The sequence below is a fragment of the Sturnira hondurensis genome, unplaced genomic scaffold, assembly GCF_014824575.4.
Source record: "Sturnira hondurensis isolate 20B ecotype Veracruz unplaced genomic scaffold, ASM1482457v3 Scaffold0001074, whole genome shotgun sequence".
Classification (NCBI taxonomy): domain Eukaryota; kingdom Metazoa; phylum Chordata; class Mammalia; order Chiroptera; family Phyllostomidae; genus Sturnira; species Sturnira hondurensis.
The window spans coordinates 625,438-636,469 of record NW_028073705.1 but is presented as its reverse complement, the minus strand read 5'-3'; positions in this window follow the sequence as shown (position 1 = coordinate 636,469).

Here is an 11,032-nt window from a genome sequence, read left to right as displayed (position 1 = left end):
TCCAGCTCTCACACTGAGTTTCTACCACGTGCCACATTCTACTATTGTAGGTAGAAACCGATGGTGTTAATCAAGAATATCCTTTCCTGACTAACCTGGAGGGTAGCAGATGGGATGGAGCTTAGATGTGTATTTATTTGTTTCCTTGACTTTAGTAATCATCGTATTTGTGTGGGTGAGAGTTTACAGGCTGTAATAGCAGAAACTGACATAAGAAAATTGAAAATGTAAATATCTCTTGTTTACAGCTTCTCTTTACTATATTAAAAGCAACACAAACCAAGTCCTTTAGTGTTCTATCATAAGGATGAAAACAGTAAGAAGGAAAAATGTAAATACTGTGTATGCATTTGCATACATACATACACACATTATCTTGTACATGAACATAGCAGAGGGAAATTCATTAAATTTCAAGATTCCAGTGGACTAAACCAAATGTGTGGATTGCAGCATGTTTAATATCACATAACACAAAGTGAAATGGTTCAGGAATTATAAATAATAATAACGGCGACCTTAAAATTCAGATTAACCCAAAAGAAGTGCTTGTCCTGGACAAGCTATAACCAGACTGTGGAAAAAGGTTTTTTAAAAAGTTAAAGTTCACTTGAAACACACCAAATTATTATTATGCTTGAAAATCCTTCCAGCTAGAACAACTTAATAGCAGACTTCTAAAACTAAGTTAAATATGCTGTAAATCAGTTTATCTCCCCACCCCACCCCCCAGAAATCTGCTAAAGTGAAAGTTTTCTGGTGAAAATGGCTCTTCAATGGCACTTAATACAGTCACTTCATTGTTTCTCCAACCAGTCCAGTCTGAAATTTTCTACTTAAGGTATTATATTAAATGCCTACCTTTATCATAAAAAATAAACAAAGGAATACAGATTCTTTAAAATAGCATAAAGAACCTAAAAACATATCACCCATGCAATGCACTTTATTAGTTTACAAGAAATGCTCAAAGACACATATGTGATCCAAGTTCACCCCCCAATAATCTATTCATTATCATTTTAGAGTTAGGAAACAATCTGCACTACTACCATCTCTCACAGGTGACTTGTCCTCCACAAACAGGCTTCGAGTAACAATTTTAGCAAGACAGCTTTGATAAAAGACAAATGAGTATTATGCAGTGATACAGTATGTCTCACATATATTAAAGTCCAGATCACTACACCAACAGTATGTCTATCATGCTGCAGTCAAAAGACTGGAACGAGTGACTAATAAACTGTAATGTTTAAAACCTGCAAGAGTTTAAAGATTACGCTGGCCAATATAATCTTCAATCTCATCCATGTTTAAAATTCACATAGAGAATAATAGATCATTGAAGACTGTCCAAAGCTGTAAACAATTACCAAGGCAAAGGATTGGGCTTGTTCACTTTGGGGAAAGAGATGAGAGTCATAGGACTTTCAGAGATTAAAGGAAGAATACACAGTATACAATGTATCTAAAACTATAATCTAGTCTAGTGTCAAATCGGAATTTTCCCCCCAAAATATTACTGTATTTTCTAAGTATATCTCAGGTACAAGTTTTATGTAAATAAAGAACAAAAAAGAGTAAGTCAGAAGAGGAAATAAAGGGAAGACATCCTGGAGATGGCTTTGTCACCAGAGTCTACTTGCATCACTTCACTGCACCTCAGTGTCCTTTAAAATTAAAGGGTTAGGCCAGAACATCAATCTCTGATTCCCTCCTAGCAGTTAAAATCCAGCCATCTATTTAGGTATCATGGAGAACTCAAAAGTTTTTGTAAAATCCGAAGAACACCTAGGGCAGCAGAAAATGTGCTCACTGACTATAGAGGGAAGAATAAGAAGGGACTAGGCACTCCTCCCAATCTTCCATTATTTGCTTTACACACTAGGTTTCATAAGGCCACTGAAATCAGATGCTTAATTTCAACCCACAATAATAATATGACTTATCGTAATAAAATGTTTAAATATTCTTTTTTAAAACATCCCCAAAAGAAGCAGTTTCACCTTACTCAAATGAAACTCCACAAATTTGCCTCATTTGAGGGTTGCAGAGCTTCAGCTACAATATGAGTATCAGGATGTGGAAGCAGCTGTCACTGCTTTGTTTTTCATTCACAGTATGTGGTTGCCAAGCAACAAAATACTATTGTCTGTTTCCATGATCTATTGGACAATTCTACTGTTGATAATGCTTTCTGCAGTTTAAAACAGGGCCACCTTTTGGACAAGAAGACATGAGAAAATCTTCTAAGGATGACAACATATATATAAACAAATACATTGAATGTGCCCAATGTAGATAAATATATAGCTATGTGCTGATACATATACTTACATTTGTATATATGTATATGTGTATATGTGCAAACATATACATTCTTCTCCTACCTACAGCCAAGATCATCAAATTTAATAGGCCAAAAACTAGAATCTGAATCCCTGAGGAAAAATGAAGGTTTGACTTAGAGATATGAAAACACAGTAAGAATTATATTCTCAACAATAAACATAATTTCTGTTTGGCTAGATGTATCAAATTCCATTTTGAATACAAAGTTCTCCAGTCAGAAAAACAATTCTGTCTACTTATATAAAAATAATAAGTGGAAAGCCTTTACTACCTACTTTGGAATCATCTAATATCTTTAATTTGCTACCTTACTTAATGTCATGTGTACCACTGTGTATAAAGATAATAATTCAAATGGGAAGATTTAGTTGTTGTTTACACCCAAGAATCTTAAAGTACATTCATTTTTTAAATTATTGAATTATTCTCCCTGGAATAGCCTCATGTGATCCCCACTTTGTTTTGATGTGGGTCCCTGGAGAATAACAGTCATGCTATGTTACTCTTGCATATTTCACTAGCTTACAAATAAAATAACCCAGTGTACTCAATATAAAGTTGTCAACATTAACTTGCATCAGTTGCTTTTTGTTTTGCAACAAGGCTTCAAAAGATAGAAATTACAATATTCTTAGATGTACAGACACAACATCAAAACAGCCTGAAGGAATTAAAGCTTCAAAATTCGAGAGGCAATCATGCTTTGAAAGGAAATCAGTATCATTTATGCCTACATATTACTTCTGCAAGGGCCCTAAATAATACCAGAACAATCTTTGGATTTTATGCAATCCCCACCCATCTTCCTTCACAATATTTCAAAAGTGCTCTAACTTAACTATTTTAGTGTATCTCCCTAGAGGAGCCTTTGAAATTCACTTTGTGAAATGCATTACCAGTAGCAAATCTATATATTACAAGAAACTGGAATAAGGAAAACCACTAAATGGATTGACATTATTACTATAAAGTCCCCTATCATAAGGGCAAAACAGAAACAAAGTCTGTTAGTAACGAACTAAATACAATACTCCCATAATTACCTCCTTCCCAGACAGAGCCCTCTTCAAAAGCCACCTTCACCTCTCAGAAGCGCCCGTCTGGATTTCTCTTTCACATCTCACTCCATAGAAGACCCACGTCCTTATCCCTCAGCTTCCCGAGATCGTTCACCAACCTCTCTCCTCAAAAAAAAAAAAAAAAAAAAAAATTCTTTCTCACTTTTCAATCCTCTTCAAATCCCTTAAGCACCCATTACTTTGTCCAGACTACTGGATCAAATTCGCAACCCAATTTGCCATGATCCCCACCATACGCACGTTTCCTTCATTCTTCTAGACCTGGTTTTAAAATCGCTACCACCGAACAAATATAATGTTAATAAAAATAGGGTTGCAAGACTACTTTTTAATGTTACAGCAGTAAAAGGGTGAGAGAGAGAAAAGGAGAAACACAGTAGTGTATTTGGAGGAAAAAGGGTGGGTGAGTAACTGTACATGTACACAATGGGACGCAGGGATCTTATCCAGCAGGGGTTTCGATACCTGTAGACCCCACTTCCCCCAAGTACACGCGCCGCGGAATGACAACCACAACACTCCAGAACCCCCCCCTACCCTCCGGAAAGGAGGCGGGGTTACGCCTTCAGCCAATCAGGCCTGTGAGCCCCGGTGTCCAACCTATGGGGTGGTGGTGGCCGTGCCCGGAGAGAACCGGGGTGGTCAGGGAGGGGCGAGTCCGTGGGAGGCGCGCACGTGTGGAGTCTCGGGAGGTGGGGAGTCCGAGAGGAGCGGGCTCTGCACGCTAGCAGCTTCCAAATCCAGCTACGCATTGCCTCTTTTGCCTCTGGCTGGGCCGGGCGGGACGTTCTCCCACTAAGAAAGACCCGTCCAAGGTGTCTGAGTTCTCCCGCGTTAAGGAGACAGTCACAAATAACAATAGTACCTAGCGCAGACTAAGCAGAGAGGAAAGTTTCCGACAAACACCAGAGCAGAGCCCGCCAAGGAAGAAAGGACAAGGGACACAGGGCAGGAGGGTAACAACCTGGGAAGAAGAGGACAGCGGGAGGGTTGCAGGAGCAGGAAGCGGTCCAGCGTGCGGTTCAGGGGACAAGAGGAGGCGGGGTGCGCTGTCCAAGGTGCAGGTTAGATAGGAGGCGCGCAGTGGGTGCGGAGCTCGGAGCCAACGCTGGCTGCCGGCCGCGGGGAGAGCAGCGAACAGCTGTCTGGAGCGCCAGACACCCCTGGGCTCGTAAAAGTGACAAGGTGAAGAGGGCTTCGCCGAAGCCCCCACGCTTCCAAGCACCCATAGTACCAGCCTCACCTCTGGCTCCATCCACCGCTCCCCACCCCTACCTACCCACATCCCGCCCCAGCCCACTCCCCTCCGAGCCTCTGACCCGATGCCGTGGCGGAGGCGGGGCTGGGGAACCCCGGCTACAAGCCCGGACGCCCCAGGGATGCCGCGGGGCCCGGAGCTGCTTACCTGGGGCCGCCGCGATACTAGGAGCTGAGGCAGCCCGCCGCGCAGAGCTGGGCGCCGGGTGCGGCTCTTTCTTGTCTCGGCGTCCTCCTCCTCTGCTTCTCCCGGACTCCGTCCCGAACACGGAGCTGCGAGACCCGGCCAGGCTGCAGCTGCGGTTTTCTCTGCCTCCTTCGCCGTAGATTGAGGACGCCCCGTGGCGGCTGGAAGCCTGTGTGAGTAGCAGCGCCCGAGAGAGTAGAATCTGCTGAGGGGCGCTGGAGACTCCCCGGCTCTGAGCGCGCGGCCGTGCGCACGCGCTCTTGCAAGTGGAAGAGTGTGTGTGTGTGTGTGTGTGTGTGTGCGCGCGCGCGCGCGCGCCCACGGGGTGGGGGAATCGAGAGGGGAGGGGAAGAGAGGCCGAGATGCTCGTACGGACCGAGGCGATATTCTTCACACCCGGAAATCAGTCAGATGAATGATCGGGGTAGAAGAATCGAACGCGCGCCTAGCTGCCTGCCAAGAGGCGGCACAGCAGGGGATGGCAGCGCGGCGTGCGCGGATTCCGGTTCCTAGCGGGGCTGAGCTGAGCGGAGCGCGCAGCCACGGATGCAGCAGAGGCGGCGCCCGCAGCCCACTGTCGCGCTGCCCCCTCTAGGGAGGGGCTGAGCAGTTAGCTCCCGCCCTCGCTGTCCGAACACTTCGGCTGGGTGCGGGGCAACAGAAATCTGGACCCCACGGTTACCACTGCAATCTTGGAGGCTCCCGCACCCGTGAAGGGCCGAGAGGAGGATCCGTGTGCACGTGGCCGACCACTGGCTGGAGCCGGCCTGTGCTAGGGCTGCGTTCGTGGAGTGGCGGTGGAATCCGGCGGAACGCGACCCACCGCCTGGCCTGGGTAGAAAGTGCAGGGCCGGGGAGCAAACGGGAGTAGGTCCATGGAGGATGCAATCGGTTTGCAAGGTCAGAGAGCTGGGGTGCATACCACTCCAGGTGGAATTTGCCTTTTTTCCTTCTTAGAGGCCACTTTTCCTCCAAGTTATCCACATCCCAGGTAAAAGTGGTGGCCTCCTTTGTTCAAATTCAACTAACTGTGCAGGCATCTGAGCAGTGCATCTTTGAAGTCAGGCTCTTTAAAGAAGGGGCTAGTGCCGTCACCCTGACGACTTGAGCCTCTTAAACACTCTGGTCCCTCATTCATCCAAGCCACATTATATACCTCAGAAATAAAATTTTCAAGCACATTTATATACCCTTGCTCCTTAGGGACACACTGCCTTAGTAGAATCCTTTTCCATGTCTAGTTTAAATACTGAGTGCAATTTTATTCACCCAAAAATTTCTTGCAGGGTCGATTATAAGGTCTGGGTGATACTTGAAGTAGGCTACAGGTCAAGAGTCCTCTGAGGAGGAATTATGTTTTGTATACTCTTGCATGCCCTCCAGTAATGTGCACAGTAGCCCGTATTTTGCGTGTTTTCTATAAATGTTGAATGAATCATATTGTTTTCCAGCTTCATATATCCTGGAGGCCAAGACTTGGATCCCGGGAAACTCATTTCTACCCCACCAGGCTTGCATGATTTTAACTTACGCCATTTCCCTGTGAGTGTGTCTGTTTTCCTCTCTGGAGGCCAGAGCCCCAGGAAAGACAACAGAGACTACTGGCCCATTGTGCAACCTTTCCAGGGGTGCAAGCAGAGAGCACTCTGCAGGGAAGCCAATGGGATACCCAGGGTGTGAGAGGCTAAAATATGGCTTATTTCAGTCCTGGGGGAATCTACTCGTTCAAAACATGAATGTCAGAATTCACTAGCAGTTTATCATGCCCCTTCTAAATTAGAAGGACAGGAAAACAGTTTTAAGAGAAATGCATCTTTCAAAAAGCTTATCAGGTACAAGCATGTCTCTTGTAAAGAGCCTTACTTGATGGCCATTCACCAAAGATACAGGGTCGCCCTAGACTACTAATTCTGCTGTAGCACAAAGCCCACATCCTTCACCCTTGGCATTTCTACAATCACACTTTTAAAAACAAAAGTCCCCAATTTTACATCACATGCTAAATTTCAGTTCCTTTGAACTTAGGCTCTTCTATGAGCCGCTTCTGTCTCCATTCATGATATCACAGCTTTAAAATATAACTGAAATAAACTGGAAATTAAAATGGATCTATTTGGGTGCTGCCTGTGTTCTCTAGTAGGGGTCCCTTTAAATGACTTCTCTTCTGTCATTCTATTTACAATCTTCTTAGGAGCCATTTGCTGTGATATGGAATTAATGTGCTTTTTTATTGAAAAAAAAGATTTCATGTTGAAATCTTAGATATTTTTTTTTTACTTGAAGCTCTAGAACTTAAAAGAGGAGCAGAAAAACTCTAATAACCACAATGGACTCAACAGCCAATCTTTAAAATGGGTATGCATCACAGTCTTTTGAAATAATTTCAAAGCTTTGTTTTCCTTAGGGAGTTCCCTTTAAGATTTCAACAGCATTCCATGTGCTTTTCTCACTTGGGGGGTTGAAGAATGTAACAAAGCCATATCTTCTCTGATGACCAAAAAAAAGGAGCAGTCTTGCCTTTGTAAAAATAAGTACACTTATTTATAAGAAGCCAACATTTAAAAATAAGAATGTAGGGTTATAGTCATCTTAATTTATGTTAATTTAAATGATTAACAACAGAAGGAATAGCAATATAAGAGATATATATATAGTATTTCTGACCCACTTAAAGGTAAAAGTTTGAAGGACAAGCTAAGATTAAAATGGCATAAACCATAGCTCTTCATGTTACTTTAACACTAAATATAATAATACATACTACTAAAAGATTTGCTTTAGTATGTTATTATCAATTGGATTGAGAATCAGTAGCATAATTATAAAGGTCCTATTTTTCTTCCTAAAAAGGGAATGTTCCTTAGTGTATAACTGCTTTGTTCAATTTGCAGCAATGCAATGAACTAGTCAAACATTAACTTTCTCAAAAACACAATATTAGGGAAGAATAGAGTATGTGGAGAAACACTTTGATCTAACCACAACTAATCAATCTATTTTATTTATATGTATAAATGTCTAATCTATCTTATTTATTTATATATATATATATATTATCTACTTTATTCATTTATATATAAGTATAAATAAAAATATGTATGTATTCTACCTCTGAAGGGTTCTACCTCTGAAGACTAGTAAATTTAGGCCATGAGGTATACCATGAATTCCAAAGTCAATGCTTCATGCTGGGAGCAAATTGCCCCAAATTCTTTGAAGTTACAAGGCAGGGACTCTTAACTGAAGTGCTGTTGTAGATTTTAGTGGCTGTGAGCATGCATAAGGATACAGGTAATTTCCCCCATAATTAGGTCCCTGATAACTTAGGCCATTAGAGTTTTAAGTGATTAAAAAAAATGCCTCGACCTGCACGTGGACACAAAATGCCAACTCAGTACCGAGTATAGCACAAGATCAAGGAGAAGTCTTCATTTATCCTGTTGATAAGTCATGCTTTGATACATAGCTTTATTCCAGATATTACTTAGGGAAACAACTCTGGTTGGAGATCAAGCATCTTTAGGGAAATCAGAAAGAAAAGAAAAAAACTTACAGTTTATTCCAAGCAAAAGTAGACAGGTTTTCTTATTTACCAGTGCTGACAATTGAGGTGCAGGTGGATGTATGATACCAATGGGTTCTTTATAATTTATGGACTTATAGGTTTTCTGAAAGCTGAAGGAAGCTATGGATTGTTTCATCAGGAAAGTGAACATATGAATATACAAAAAATTTTGAATGTAACTTGAAGGAGTTAAGGAAACCTCTTTCAAAGCTCTGGTCAAGAACCCGTGTTTAACGTAGATCCTTCGCACATTGACATTTATGGCCAAAGGTAAATGAATTGGTAGGTTTACTAATGTCCTCACTTCTATTTTTAATCTAAAGAAGATGCATAAGGAAATCAGTAAACTGAACACGCTATTTATTAAGTACCTGCAACATAATCGGTTCTATTCCTAATGCTGTGGTTACTACCAATGAAGTATAAAACACAATCTGTCTCAGTCGTGAAGGAGCCTAAAACCTAGCTATCACTGTTCTGGGAAACAAAACAGTGAACATAAGCATAATTTACCACTTGACCACATACAACAAACTTCTACTTGAATTACCAATACAACTGAATGAAACCATTTGTTAAATAAATAAAATATTCAGTTGAAAATTGATTATGAGTGGCTAATGTATATGTGTATATTTCCATATTCATACTCCCTAGTAAAAATCACTTCGATTATCACATGCTGTATAAAGTAGAAAGCTATTCTGTTTCTATATTCTGAATTTTAGATTGGGGATATAAAGAAAAGTACTGATGAGAACAACTGAACCAGACTGTAATGGCAGCTGTGGGTGATCACTGAGGATCCCTGGGCAGAGTGGAATGGATTAGAATGTGCTAGCCTGTATATTCAACCGATTAAAAAAATAGTAGACCAGCAGTCTATTATTGGGTAATTTTTAAAAAGATTTTATTTATTTATCTTTAGAGGGGAAGGGAAGGAGAAGGGAGAGAAATATCAATGTATGGCTGCCTCTCATGCGTCCTCTGCTGGGAACTGGCCTGCAACCTAGGCATGTGCCCTGACTGGGAATCGTACCTCGATACTCTGGTTCTACTCTGGTTCTACTCTGGTTCGCAGGCCCGCGCTCAGTCCACTGAGCTACACCAGCCAGGGCCTTATTCTTGGGTGATTTTAACATAATATTTTATCATTACTCTTTAAAAATTTTAATATTGACCCCTCAGATTTTTTCACTTATTAACACAATTATTTTGATTACTGTAACTTTTAAAAATACAAGTATTTTACTTAATTCATAACAAAATTATAAACAGTGGACAAAGAATAATCGAAGGAAACAGGAAGTTTTCAGTTCTTAAAGGTAGTGTTACCATCAACTTCCCCCTCACTCATAGGTTGGAACAGCCATAAAGCCAGTCATATTATTAGAGCTATTGAAAGCCCAAATATCGATATATTGAACACTTAACACAGCCTTCCTCCTCAAGAGCCCCAGGAAAACCAGGTCTGTCAGTCTCATGTTTTTACTTTTCCAGAGGCAGTCTTAGTGTCACATAAAAATAGCACTGGGCACCAAATCATTAGATGTGAGTTCAAATCCCAGCCTGGCCAACAATTTGCTGTGAGATGTTAGTGAACTTACTTTCCAAGCTTCCGGTTGGCCCTCCTGTGTAATGTGGATAGCAACTTTAAGAAAACAGTGGGAAAGTGTTCTTCATGTTGTAGAAGGTCAGTAATTCTTTGTGTACTCTTGCCTCTAAATCAAATGTGTGTGGCAGATAATTGGTACACACATGGATTGGAAGCTCCTATGTAAATTCCGGAAGCCTCTGTTAGATTACAACTGAGAGAACGTTCAACTGATTTGATGATTCCTGGGAGTCCTTTCCAAGGATATTTTAGGAAAACCACAGACAACCAAAAGTTGGCAGAAACAGACACATGCAGGAAACTGTGGCTTCCATAATTGTAGAGGTGCTGTAATTCTATAAATTCTGCTGCTATTGCAAAACCCAAGCTTTTGTGTTCATTTCTTTTTGACTAGTCCATGTTTGTTTGTTTGTTTTTTTTATCACACAGATTCTGCCTCTCTGGTGGTGCCTTGCCCCGCTAATTTAGCTATGCAAACATTTATTTTAAAGATTAATACCAACCTTAAAATTTAAAAATAGTTCACTGATTTTTCCCCCTTGATTGTAAAAGCAGTGGGTTTGCTAATGGGTAGGGGGGATAGTCAATACAGAAATGTGTAAAGAAGAAAAACTTTCTATAACATCACCTCTCAGGGACCAACCACCATTACTATTTTGTTATATACCCTTCCAGGCTTTTTTAAAGCTTATATTTAGTTTTTTAGATGTCATTCAAGTCAAACTTCAGCCTTTTAAATGCTAGCATTTTAACAAAAACAGTTAAAACACTTCCACAAAACAGACCCCAAAGTGTTCTGATTTTTTTTTTTCCTTTCATGCTCTTTCTGAGATGGGATCTTTGCTCAGCGAGTCCTTTAAATGGGATTTTAGCTAGTCATCCTTGAAATTTGGCCTTTTTATTTCCCCACTTTCACCACTCCTTACAATGAGTACATTTTAATGACCCTTTTAAATTTACTCTAACCTTCAGCTGCT